Here is a 14,305-nt window from a genome sequence, read left to right as displayed (position 1 = left end):
TTTGTGCAAATTTCCTCTGATTTTTTTTTTGAGTCAGAGTGTATCTCGCCCTCGGTAGAGTGCTGTGGTATCACAGCTCACAGCAACCTCAAACTCTTGGGCTTAAGTGATTCTCTTGCCTCAACTTCCCAAGTAGCTGAGACTACAGGTGCCCGCCATAACAGCCGGGTATTTTTTTGTTGTAGTTGTCATTGTTGTTCAGCAGGCCCGGGCTGGGTTCGAACTCACCAGCTCCAGTGTATGTGGCCGGCGCACTAGCCACTGAGTTATGGGCACCAAGCCTCCTCTCATTCTTATAATTTCATTCTCTTTATGATATATATATATATTTTTTCTTTATGATATATTTTGGTAAACAGAAGTTCTTTATTTGAATAAAGAACTGGGGGAAAATTTATCAGTCTCTTCCTTTATAGTTAGGTTTTTTCAGATGCAAGAAATCATTTCTTTTCCTGAGATTATAAAGATATTCTTCTGTATCGTTTTCTAAGATCTTTAAGTCTATAACTCACTTAGAGCATATTTTTACACCTGTGTGGTAAGATCCAATTTCTCCTTCTTCCACTATAAGATCCCCAAGGTTTTTTTTTTTTTTTTTTCAGTTTTTGGCAGGGGCTGGGTTTGAACCCACCACCTCTGTCCGGTGCCCTAACCCTTTGAGCCACAGGCACCACCCAGATCCCCAAGGTTTCTATCACCATTTTTGGAAAAGATCCTTTCCCCACAGCTCTTTAGCACCACCTTTATCATAAATTAAAAATCTAAATTAAGGGGTCTATTTCTATACTCTGTCCTTTTTCTAGTTTTTTTTATCCTTATACCACACTTAGTTATAATAGTATTTTCTTTTTAAACTTTTTTTTTTTTTTTTTTAGAGATAGGTTCTAGCTGTCACCCAGACTGGATTACAGTGATACAGTCATAGCTCACTGCACTCTGCACTCCAGGGCTTCAGAGATCCTCCTGTCTCAGCCTCTGAGCAGTTGGGCCTACAGGTGTGTGTAACAATGTCTGCTAATTAAAGTTTTCTTTTGTAGTGTTAAGAGTCTCACTGTGTTATCTAGGCTGGATTCAAACTCCTGGTCTCCAGTGATCCTATGGCTTCAGCCTCCCAAAGTACTGGGATTACAGGCTTAAGCCAGTACGCCTGGCCATACAATCATTTCTTAAGTTTTTATAACTGTTGGAAAGAAAATCCACCCACTTTCTTCTTCTTTAACAGTAGCTTGGTAGTTCTTGGTCCTTTCCATTTTAGTACATGATGTGGAGTCAGCTTCTGAGTTATACCGTGCATACACGAGTTAAGGTTTTCATTGGAATTCCATCAAGTCTATAGTATATCTGAGGAGAATTTACATTTTTATAATGTCTGGTTTTATCCTTAGTGTGGTATATCTCTGTCCCTTTTTTTTCTTTTGAGACAGTCTTGCTCTGTCACCCTGGGTAGAGTGCTGTGGTGTCATAGCTCATAGCAACCTCAAACTCTTGGGTTCAAAGGAGCCTCCTGCCACAGCCTTCCAAATAGCTGGGAGTACAGGCACCTGCCACCATACCCTACTAGTTTTTCTATTTTTATTTATTTTATTTATTTATTTATTTTTGAGACAGAGTCTCACTATGTCACCCTTGGTAGAGTGCCGTGGCGTCACAGCTCACAGCAACCTCAAATTCTTAAGCAATTCTCTTGCCTCAACCTCCCAAGTAGCTGGGATGACAGGCACCAACCATAATGCCCAGCTATTTTTTGGTTGTAGTCGTCATTGTTGTTTGGCAGGTATAGGCTGGGTTCAAACCCACCAGCTCTGGTATATGTGGCTGGCACCCTTGCCACTGAGTTACCGGTGCCAAACCGAGTTTCTCTATTTTTAGTAGAGATGTGGTCTCACTCTTGCTCAGGCTGGTCTGGAACTCCCAAGCTCAACCAATCAACCCACCTTAGCCTCCCAGAATGCCAGGATCACAGATGTGAGCCTTATCTCTCCATTTCTTTAGGTCATCTTTGAGGTTTCTCAATGAACATTTATAATTTTTTCCCATAGAGGTTTTACATGTGTGGGTTTATTACTGCTATGTACAAATGACTTTCTTTGTTTTTACATGTTGATGTTAAAACCAGAGATTGTGTTAAACTCTTTTCTTATTAATTCTGATACTCTGTCAGACATTTTGCTCACTTCCTTCTAACCTTCATGCCTTTTATGTCTTTCTCTTGCCTCACTCTGTGGACAAGGATCTCTAGTGTGAGGTTCAGTAGGAGTGGTGACAGTGGCATCTACTTTTGTTCCTGGTTTCAAGGGGAGCTTTCATCCTGCCACCATGAAGTATTTGCTGTAGGTTTTTCTGGCAAATATTCTTCATCAGGTTAAGGAAGTTTCCTTCTCTTCCTTGTGGCTAAAGGACATTCAAATATATCAAAAGCTTTTTTTTTTTCAGCTCGACGCCTGTGGCTCAAGCAGCTAAGGTGCCAGCCACATACACCTGAGCTGGTGGGTTCGAATCCAGCCCGGGCCCGCCAAACAACAATGATGGCTACAACCAAAAAATAGCCGGGCATTGTGGTGGGCGCCTGTAGTCCCAGCTACTTGGTAGGCGGAGGCAGGAGAATCACCTGAGCCCAGGAGTTGGACATTGCTGTGAGCTGTGATGCCACGGCATTCTACCCAGGGTGATAACTTGAGGCTCTGTCTCAAAAAAAAAAAAAGCTTTTTTTCATCTTCCGAGGTAATCATGCTTTTTTGCTTCGTCATTCTAACGTTGCCTTTTAGATACCTGTGAGGATTCCTGTTAGAGCAATAAAATGATTCCAGTGCTAGCTATTGTATTGCACATGGATTTTGAAAGGAAATAAAAGGCCATGAAAACATTGCTCTTTCTCATAGTCTTATCTTTGAAAAAGTTTCATGATGTATTTTGCTGCCACTGCATATTTCTCTTACAGTTATAATACTGTTTATTTTGTTATTCACGTGGTGTTAGGAAATCACTAGTTTATATCTCCTGAGATTTTTGACAAGCAATGATGCAAGGGAGTTAGAATCCTCCCCTATTCACCTTTAGAATGTCCTAAGGTGTCTCTAGATCCTCTCAGGAGAGTTAGAACATACGCTTGTGGGTCTGACCCGAGAAAACCTAATAATGTGGAATTTTAAATCTCTGCTGTGTATTGCTGCTGAAATGGGAAAATGCTGAGGGTTCAGAATTGAATCACTAAGATGAGAGGGTCATAAAAAGCAGTAATGAATTATATTTGTCAGATGTCCCTTCTGGGAATAGCTTGTGATAACAAAGCTCATCAACACCTGCCACTCCCTTATGATGCTGAAGTAGCCATTCCATTGCTGAGTTCAGGGATGGGGAAGAGAGGTTGCACATGTATTTTGTGTATCTTTGATGACGAAGGAGGAGCTGTTTTGGCCTACATGAGTAAGATGTTTTGTTTGAGTTTATTTCCTGTAAAAGGTACTTGTTGATGTGTCTGACCAACTCTGGCTACCTTTGTTTCTCTGTCTGGATATGCCTAAGAGAGGAGCCAAGGCCAGCCTGTGTCCCATCACATCCTTAGCCCGTCTCTGTTGATACTTGATAGCTAAAAACGTTGTGGCAGATTTTTTTGTTTTTGGCTTAAGCAGTAAGGAAATTTATTATCTCACATACATGAAGGCTAAGTGTAGGGAGGAGTTAAAGGATGATTGAGACAACAGTTTGATAATATCTTTGTAGACCCAGGTATGGAATTTTCCCTTTGTCCGTAGTTTCTTTTTCTGTAGTTTCAGTGATCCATGGTCAACTGTGGTCCAAAAATATTAAATGGAATATTCTAGAAATAAACAATTCTTAAGTTTTAAAGTCTGTGCGGTTCAGAGTAACATGATGTAATGTTACTCAGCCCCCCTACCCCGGGATGAGGCTTAATCTCTTGTCCAGTGGGTCCACACTGTATGCACTACCTGCCTGTTGGTCACTGAGTAGCCATCTCAGTTATCAGGTCTACTGTCATGGTATCCCAGTGCTTGTGTATAAGCAATCTTTATTTTACTTCTTAATGGCCCCAAAGTGCAAGAATAGTAATGCTGGCATGTTATAATTGTTCTATTTTTTATTAGTTATTACTCTCACTGTGCCTAATTTCCAAATTAAATTTATCTGAGGTTTTATTTATTTGTTTGTTTGTTTATTTATTTACTTTGAGACAGAGCCTCAAGCTATCACCCTGGGTAGAGTGCTGTGTCATCACAGCTCACAGCAACCTCCAACTCCCGGGCTCAAGCGATTCTCCTACCTTCGCCTCCCAAGTAGGACTACAGGCCACCACAATGCCCAGCTACTTTTTGGTTGCAGCTGTCATTGTTTGTCAGACCCAGGCTGGATTTGAACCCTCCAGCTCAGGTGTATGTGGCTGGCGCCTTAGCCACTTGAGCCACAGGCGCCGAGCCCTATTTTTTTAATTTATTTTTTATCACTTACTACTCTCACTGTGCCTAATTTCCAAATTAAATTTATCTGAGGTTTTATTTACATGAAAGGGAGAAACATAGTATATAATGAGTTCAGCACCATTGCAGTCTCAGGTGTCCCCTGGGTCTTAGAGCATATCCTCAACAAATGGGAGCTAAGGTACGTCCCACCTCTACCTTTGGTTATTAGTGTGGGCTGCATGGCATTTTCCAGAGGTCAGTAGCATAGTCCTTCAGGGCAACTGACAGAAACCAGCAATAATGACTTCTTGACTTTCTAAGATTAAAAAAAGGAAGAAAGAAAAAAGTTAAAATTGCTCCAGACTATACTTCATGTTGCAGATCACATGGCGAGTACAACCTCTCACTCGCTTCCTTGACTGCATGACTTCCACACAGTCTCACTGCCTGAAGTTGCAGAGAATCTCTGTGGTGTGTTTAATCATTCCTTAGTACTGGTTTTGTGTACTAGTATACACAAAACAGCAAAATTTGACTTTTAGAGCTTAGTATTTGTCAAAGCTATAGCAGTACGTGAAGCTGAGTTGGAGGTGTTGCCCTAAAGTCTGGGATTGAGATTTGATTCTATTGCTGTTCCTGTTACCCCTTGTGTAGCCATTGAGGAATAGGACAAGTTCTGTAGGTTTGCTCTTAAGTTGAATTTGTATGTAAGTTGGAGCAGGTATGTTTACCTGTTACCTGTAATATAGCCTCCATTTGTAAGCATGAATTGTACATCAGTTGGGTGTTTGTAACTCAGGGACTTACTTTAATAGCCTCCGTTTATAAATGCAAGTTGTCCGTAACTTGGATGTTTATAACTCTGAGACTGCCTGTATTACAGAATAAGATTCTCCAGTCTGAGATGAGAAGCACAATTTCTTGATCCCTTGCTAAGAACCCTTTGCTAGGCTTGATTTTTTTTTTTTTTTTGTATCAGTCAAGGTGTGGTAGATAATACATAACTCCAAAGTCCCAGTTTATTCCTCACTTACGTAACAAGGTCATGGTGGTGTCTCTCCCTGTAGCTACTCAGGGTGCAGCTGATGAAAACCCTGCTCAACATGTACTTCTAACTCTGTGCTTGTGCATTGGCTCTTCAAGTGATGCGTCCAATTACATTCACATTTTAGTGCCCCAAATCAGTCACATGCCCACCTTCAAGGGGCCAGGCAAGTTTAGTCCTAACATGGGCCTAGGAATGAAGAGAACTTGAATTAGTTTTGAATATTACTAACAGTTTCTCATTTATTTTTTTAGAGAAGCTGACATTTGACACTATCACTTTGTAAGAGGGTACCTAGACATGTTTTTGTGTTAGAAAAAGAGAGGATTTAATAGCCGGGTGTTGTGGCGGACGCCTGTAGTCCCAGCTACTCGGGAGGCTGAGGCAAGAGAATCGCTTAAGCCCAGGAGTTGGAGGTTGCTGTGAGCTGTGTGATGCCATGGCACTCTACCGAGGGCAATAAAGTGAGACTCTGTCTCTACAGAAAAAAAAAAAGAGGATTCCTCTTCTAAGAAAACATAGTTGAATCTTAGGAAAAGGCATCTCACATAGCAGCAGCTTTTAAGTTTCTTTAACAGAATATTTGATTTTCATATCTTATATACTGACTGAGTTAATTTCAGGTGACTTATAAAATTAAACTACCCTAACAGCTAGCACTGTGGGAGGTAGAGTCAGGAAGATCGCTTGGGGTCAGGAGTTTGAGAGGAGCATGAGCAAAGCAAGACCCTATTTCTACTACAAAAAAAAAAAAAAATAGAGTAGCCAGGTATAGTGGCTCCTTGTCTGTAATCCCAGTACTCTGGGAGGCTGAGGCAGGTGGATTGCTTGAATTCAGGAGTTTGAGATCAGCCTGAGAAAAAGTGAGACCCTGTCTCTACTAAAAATAGAAAAACTAGCCTCCGGGCATTCTAGAGGGTGCCCGTAGTCCTAGCTACTTGGGAGGCTGAGGCAGGAGGATTACTTAAGCTCAAGAGACTGAGGTTGCTGTGAGGTAGGCTGACACCATAGCACTCTACCCAGGCAGCACAGCAAGACTCTGTCTCAAAAAATAAATAAATAAAAATAAAATTCCCTAACAGAATAAATTGCTTTTATATCTGGGAGGCAAGTGCCCCTCTCCTTAACAGAGGCTTTCCACAAGTCTATCCTGACCTGAGCTCTCTGACCTTGGTAAAGTACTGATGTCTGTTGAGAGTGTATTTGGCTTTTTTTCTCTGATTATCAGACAAACAGCAAACATTACACATTCACTATGAGAAAGATACTATGCTAAATTTGGAGATACAAAGATGAGAAAGTCAAATTTTCTACCATCAAGAAGCTCATAGTCTGGCTTGGCGCCCGTAGCACAATGGTTATGGTGCTAGCCACATACACCAAGGCTGGCGGGTTCAAACCTGGCCCAGGCCAGCTAAACAATGACAACTGCAACAACAAAAAAATAGCCGGGCATTGCGGCGGGCACCTGTAGTCCCAGCTACTTGGGAGGCTGAGGCAAAAGAATCAGTTAAGCCCAAAAGCTGGAGGTTGCTGTGAGCTGTAACACCATGGCACTCTACCAAGGGAGACATAGTGAAACTCTGTCTCAAAAAAAAAGAAGCAGCAGCAGCAGCTCATAGTCGACTAGAAAGATGGATCACACAGCAGAGACATTCTTGGAGTGGGTAGCACATTCTGGAAAAGGTGATGTAGGTACAAGGTAACTTTTCCGTATGTGTGGAGTTTGTATTGGGTAGCTGTCATCTTCTACTACTTTTTATAGAAGTGATCGTAAGCACTGCCTCAGCTATATATATAGCATATCTGCATTTTGCATTTTATAAAACTAAAGTAAATATAAATTATTTACATAGAATAATATAGTACCTAGTTGCAAGCTCTTTTATTTAATGTTATTTGATCAGAAGTAGAGAAAGAAGAATGGGACTTTGAAGAATTAACTGTTTCTGAGGTTTGGCCCTAAAACAGGTGGGCAGTGTGGTAGTAGCCTGTGTGCAGCTTCTAGCTGAGTGTTAAGGGTCTAGTACAAGGGCACAGCAGGTAGCGTCCTACTGAATGAGTCACAGCATAGGCAAGGCTAGCCTAGCACACAAGTGTGACTTGTCATAAGCCAGATAGGGAGGAAGGAGATCAATGCCAAGTGAGAACAGCAGGGAGGGCTATCTAAGTTCCTGAGTAGAGAAATTATAAAGGGAGGAGTAGTCATAGGAAGGGAAATTAATATTGATTGGGCAGCTGCCAAGTGCCAGGTACTTTATCCTCAGTGATCTTATAAGGTAGCTTTTCTATGAAACAGCCCAGGAAACTGAAACTCAGGCTGCAGTACCTAAAACTTTAACACTTGTGTTCTTTCCATTAAACCACAGAATTTGAGGATTTTAAAGGATAAATATTATGACGGGCGTAGATATAAAAACACATAGAATTTGTTGATTTCTATTTCCAAAACCAGCATTCAAAGAACAAAGGCTATGGCAGCCAGTGGGAAGGTATGTGAATGTTGGGGATAAGAGCCATAGGAGATTTAGGACTGTGCAGAAACCTGGCCAGACAGAGATCTCCCAATGGAGGCACTGTGGAAACTTCAGGCCGTGCCATTTTTCCTTGTCCCTGGCCCTTTCTTCTAAATGCCAGAAGGGCACCTGCCTGATAAATTTCCAGGTGCTTGCTGAGGTGGAAAGGTTCTATCCTAGATCAAGACCGTGGGTTAGAGGACAGGGTATGTGCACAGAATTAGTCAAAGAGAAGCTAGAAGTAGTAAATAGTGATCCTACTGTGGAGAGCCTTGTTCCTGAATCCCTTTTCACCTAGTAATTTTGATACTTCCTCATTCTTACAACATTCTTCTTAGTTTTCATGATAATACAGTCACCTGGTATTTTCTCTACCTTTGTGGTCATTCTTGTTGGTCCTTTGGACTTCTTACCTCTTAAATGGTCCTTCACTTTTCTCTTACCCTGTGTTTAGAAGGCTCACACAATCCTGTGACTTTTTCATTTACCTATCTGCTGGTAACTCCTCAGTTGCCATCCAAACTCACTGTACTTCAGACTCAGCATGTCCAAAACAATCTCCAGCCTACATCTCCATACTGACAATTCTGACCCACCCTTTAAAAAAGTCTTCATAAAGCCTTTCCTGGCACTCCCCTTCTATGCACCAACTGAACTAGATAGGTTTGTCTATTGTCTGGTGAAGAGCACAGACTAAGCTGATCATTGGGGCTCGCACCTGTAACCCCAGCATCTTTAAGGCTGAGGCTAGAAGAGGGCTTGAGCCCACGAGTTTGAGGCTACTGTGAGCTATGATGTGTCACAGCACTCCAGCCTGGGCGGCAGAGGGGGACTCTGTCTTTAAAAAAAAATTGTAGACTCTGGCAGCGCCTGTGGCTCAGTGAGTAGGGCGCCAGCCCCATATACCAAAGGTGGCGGGTTCAAACCCAGCCCCGGCCAAACTGCAACAACAACAAAAATAGCCGGGCGTTGTGGCAGGCACCTGTAGTCCCAGCTACTTGGGAGGCTGAGGCAAGAGAATCGCCTAAGCCCAGGAGTTGGAGGTTGCTGTGAGCGGTGTGATGCCATGGCACTCTACCGAAGGTGATAAAGTGAGACTTTGTCTCTTAAAAAAAAAAAAATTGTAGACTCCAGAGCCTGCATGACTGAGCTTGAATCTTGGCTTTGCCACTTATGAACTGAGCAACTTGTGCTTTAATGGTTTATGTGTAATAGCACCTCACTTGTGTGGTGGCTGTGGGGGTTACGACATTTAAAATGCTAAAACTCTGTACACATGCTGTTTCATTGCTTCATTTCTACCCCCAGATAGTAGCTTGAAGATAGGGATCAGACTGTCTTGTTTACCACTGTATTTTCTGTTGGTTGGTACATACTGGTTAACTGTCAAATTCATATATACATCTGTAATTCTCAAATTCATATTTATATATCTACTATTCTCAAATTCATATTTACATCTGCTATTCTCAAATTCATAGATACATCTACCATTCTTGGTGGCAGTTTGTATGTTCATCTATATCTTGGGGGTAACAATTAATGAACATTCCTGTCTTCATGAATCTTACATCTAGTAGGGGAGATTAAGTGTAATATATTAGATGATGGTAAGTACAGGGGGAAAAAATACAGCAGGGTAAGGATTGGGTAGATAGAGTAGTCAGAGAAGACATCTAATATGATAGTGTTTGAGCAAAACCCTGAAGGAAGTAAGAGAGGAGCCAGTAATAACCCTGAAAGAATCCTGGACCCCATAATCCTGATGTTGAAATCCCAAAAGCTTAAAATCTGTGAAGTCCAAAATCCCAAAAAAATCACAACCTGGAGAGATCAAAATCCTGAAAACACAATTCTGGAAAAAATAGTTTTAAAAGTGACTTAAAAGATACTTGTTCAGGCTCGGCGCCCTTAGCTCAGTGAGTAGGGCGCTGGCCACATACACCAAAGCTGGCAGATTTGAGCCCAGCTCAGGCCTACAGCTCAGAACTGCAACCAAAAAAATAGCTGGGTATTAATGGTGGGCACCTGTAGTCCCAGCTACTGAGGAGGCTGAGGCAAGAGAATCGCTTAAGCCCAAGAGTTTGAGGTTGCTGTGAGCTGGGACACCATGGTACTCTACTGAGGGCGACATAATAACAGTCTCAAAAAAAAAAAAATTCACATTTTTATTTATTTTTGTATTAAAACATAACTGTGTACATTAATGCATTTATGGGGTACAACGTGCTGATTTGATATACAATGTGGAATGCTTATATCAAACTGTTTAACATAACCTTCACCTCACTTATTTGTTGTGGTAAGACAAATACTCTATAGCCAAGTACTATCACAGTGCTGCACCTTCCCCCTTCCTCCACATCTCCCAACTTCCACTCCAGTCACTGTTTTGGCGTAGTGACGGCCCACACAATGTCCAGACTTCGCAAGGAATTGCCAGACACTCTGGGCTCTGCAGGGGTCGGGCTTCTATAATCCTAGGCGAGCGGGGAAGGGTGGACTGGGAGTTCAGAATTGTAGGGAAAATATTTGTTCAACTTTATGGCAGGCAAGAGAATGCCTAGGCTCACAGGTGGCACCTCCCTGAAGAAGGAGTCCCGGCTCTCTCCTGTGGGGTAAAATAAGAGGTCTTCTATTCACTGCTCACTTGTAGAGAGCACACAGTGAGCCACTCTCTTGGGGGAGGGATCTCCCATCCTCTTGGCGATGGGTTTTGTACCTCAAGTTTATTTCCTTGGAGTTGCAGCTTGCCTCAGCAGGGATGATGTGCACTCATAAATCTTCTTAGCTCAGCTCCCGACCTTCAGCTTCGTAGAGTTCATTCTGTCCATTATCTCTCCCTCTGGATGGGAGCCTCTTGTCGAAAGCTGGCTCCAGTCAGCCATCTTGTCTCTTCCCTCGATCTGTTTACATTTTAAGGAGATTTATTTGAGAAACATATTAAAGAGTATGCCACTTCATGGGCCACTTCATCAGTACAGTAGGCAATAATAACATCCATATTTGTGAAAGTGCAAACAGGTAATACTAGTGATAGTGGGCACAGATGAAACAGTTATGAGCAGACAACTCCTATCCACAAAGAAATAGATCAGAGAGAGAAAAGTATATTACTGTGGTTGGTAATTGATACACCCAGCTTTGTAACTGCACTCATCTGAAATGCGCGACAACAGCTGAAGTCTTTTTTTTCCCCCCCAAGTCTCACTGTCACCCTCAGTAGAGTGCCATGGTGTCATAGCTCATAGCAACCTCAAACTCCTAGGTTCAAGTGATCTTCTTGTCTTAGCCTCCCAAGTAGCTGAGGCTACAGGCACCTGCCACAACATCTGGCTAGTTTTTCTATTTTTGTTTAGTAGAGACAGAGTCTTGCTCTTGCTCAGTCTGGTCTTGAACTCCTGAGGTCAAGGAATCCTCCTGCCTTAGCCTCCCAGAGTGCTGGATTACAGGCATGAGCCACTGCACCTGGCTCAACCTAAATCTTTTGACAAGATCAGTCAGAAACCACAGTGGGTCACCACTGCATTTGCCAGAAAGCCAAGATCTTGAGAGATTTTATCTTTCATAAATGTAGATGTATAGAAGGACATCCATTTATTGAAGAAGTTTTAGTGTTTTTTTATTTTTGTTTTTGTTTTTGAGACAGAGTCTCACTATGTTGCCTTTAGTAGAGTGCCATGGCCTTACAGCTCACAGCAACCTCAAACTCTTGGGCTTAAGCGATTCCCTCTTTTTTTTTTTTTTTTGAGACAGAACATCAAGCTGTCGCCCTGGGTAGAGTACTGTGGCATCACAGCTCATAGCAACCTTCAACTCCTGGGCTCAAGCGAGTCTCCTGCCTCTGCCTCCCAAGTAGCTGGGACTTCAGGCGCCCACCACAACACCTGGCTATTTTTTGTTTCAACCATCATTGTTGTTTGGCGGGCCAGGCTGGATTCGAACCCACCAGTGCAGGTATATGTGGCTGGTGCCTTAGCTGCTTGAGCCACAGGCACTGAGCCTTAAGCGATTCTCTTGCCTCAGCCTCCCAGGCAGCTGGAACCACAATGCCCAGTTATTTTTTGTTGTAGTTATCGTTGTTTTTAGCAGGCCCGGGCTAGGTTCAACCCTGCCAGCCCCGGTGTACTTGTCCGGCGCCCTAACTACTGAGCTATGGGTGCCGAGCAGAGTTTCAGTGTTTTTACATACATGCACATGCTTATACACAAAGTCTACATTGAGATAATGTATTTTTGTGGAGTCAAATTTCTGATGTCCAGGGCAGCAGCAGCAGGTCTGTTCTAGCTGTCAGACTAGTCCACCTTCTGCATTTGTTCTCTCTGGGCCCCGAGGTGATTGGGGCATATGGTGAGAGCAGGTCTTCCCTACCTGATGCAGTAATACCCTCTAGGTACACCCTCACAGACATACTCAGAAAATTTTTACCAGATTGCTAGAGATTCTTTGATCCAGTTAGGCTGACACCTAGAATTAAGTGTACAAGTTCATTCCTTGTCAACTTGGTATTATACACATCCCCTTAAACCAACTTAATTTCCAATTAAAGACGGTAACAAGATGAAAGTCCTATCTGACGTGACATAACTATCCTGCATACAACCCAAATACACTCATCACTTCCCCAGAATTCAGCTTTTGGGATTTCAACATTCAGAATTTTAATCTTTCAGAATTGTGATTTTTCAAGACTTTAGATGTTGGAGATAATTGATCTTCTGGGATTATGATCCAGACTCAAGTAAGAGACAATGTGGCTTTCTGGAGAACACTCCACACAGGAGGACTGCAAGTACAGGAACCTTGAGGCACAAGGATGTTGGACACGTTTAAGGGGCATCAGTTGGCTGGATTGCAGGAGCTTAGTGGGAAGGAATGGATGAGACAGGGTGGGGAGGAGGGCAGGTGATCACAAGTCATCATGACAGAAGAAACCAGTGAGAGTTGTGAATCACTGCTTCTTGGAGGGAAAGTGTGGAAATGTGGGGACTTGTAAAAAGGTTGTACCCTGTGCACATACTGTTGGTGTGTCCCCATGGGACTGTTGGGCTCAGTGTACAGAGGAGCACAGGCAGCCCTCCTGCTGCACATGCTTGATTGCCTAGTACAGTGAACTGCTCTCTGTGCCTCCAAGGCAGAGTCTGAGCTTGAGGCCAGATAAATGGACAGGGTACCTGCGAATTATCTCTTCTTGTCACTAAGGAGCTGTGATTAACTCCTAGTGGACAAGTAGGGAGGGCCGAGGAAGTGTGACAGCAAAGGTAAAGCCTAGGGCACACTTCAAGTCTAAAATGGAGGAACTTACGTGCTAGGTGGAAACAGTACTCCTCACTTATGCCTTGGTCACTATTAAATCTTCGTGACTTTATCAGCTGATGACTTCAGGAATTAAGGTTCACATTCTTCAGAGAACACTTTGTCCAGCCAATTTGTGGAGTCAGACAGCTCTGTGCTGTGCCAGCAGTTGTGAGGATAGGAGTGTCCAGGCCTGTTCCCCTCTGGACCTAACCACTGATGGCACAAAGAGAGCTTTCTGTCACAGCCGGAGTTCTGTACTTCCTGCCAGGCACTATACATAATATATCCTCTTGGAGTCTCATAGTCCACCTGCCTGAAGTCACCCTAAAGGATCATATTTAATGCCAAGTCTCAGGGAAGGAGTAGAAGGCTCCTGCCATTTGTGCCCCACCCCTTGCTGGTCCTTTCCTGCCTACAGAGCAAGGGGGCAGTGGGTACCTTCCCTGCACCTCTGTCCCTCGCACCCTGCCAGCCCCCCTCTTCATGTACCCATCTAGTCTGTTCCAGTTGCTCACAGATGCACAGCTCATACTGACCTGAGCTGAAGGCTTTTCCAGGAGTGCATGGTACCTCTCACTCTAGACTACCTGACGCACTTCTGATGGCGAGTGCACCACACCACACAACACCATGTCTCTTCCCTGTCCCAGGTCCTTTCTTACCCTCCCTTTCCTCACCCCTCACCCACCTTCCTTTCTTAGCTTTCCCATTTCTCAGTGGTACCATCTTTCTTCAGTGCATTAAGTCTCAGGGATGCCTACTTCCCTACTGTTTCCACGTACTCACCAGGTGACATCACTTCTTTTGATATTTTCTTCAAGTTTTTGATATTTCCTTTTTGTTTTCTTTTTTCTTTCTGTTACCTGAACCAGGCACTTAACACATCAGCTAACCCATGAGCTCTGTGTGGCTGTCTCCAGTCTGCTCCCTCCTTCATCTGGTCTCAGCTTCCACAGAAGACATTCCTTTCATCTTCCCTTGGTTGTATGTGGATTGGTTTATGTATAGCAGATAAGTGTCTCAATTCTGTG

At 43.1% G+C, this 14,305-nt stretch overlaps 1 protein-coding gene across 1 annotated transcript in view; it reads left to right on the top strand.

Moving 5' to 3' along the window:
• The window catches only part of AP3S2 (adaptor related protein complex 3 subunit sigma 2), a 60,999-nt gene that overhangs the window by 28,413 nt on the left and 18,281 nt on the right, over positions 1-14,305 (top strand). The gene's annotated exons all lie outside the window — the stretch shown is intronic.

The sequence above is a fragment of the Nycticebus coucang genome, chromosome 2 (genome assembly GCF_027406575.1).
Source record: "Nycticebus coucang isolate mNycCou1 chromosome 2, mNycCou1.pri, whole genome shotgun sequence".
NCBI lineage: Eukaryota > Metazoa > Chordata > Mammalia > Primates > Lorisidae > Nycticebus > Nycticebus coucang.
This window is presented reverse-complemented; position numbering and strand designations above follow the sequence as displayed.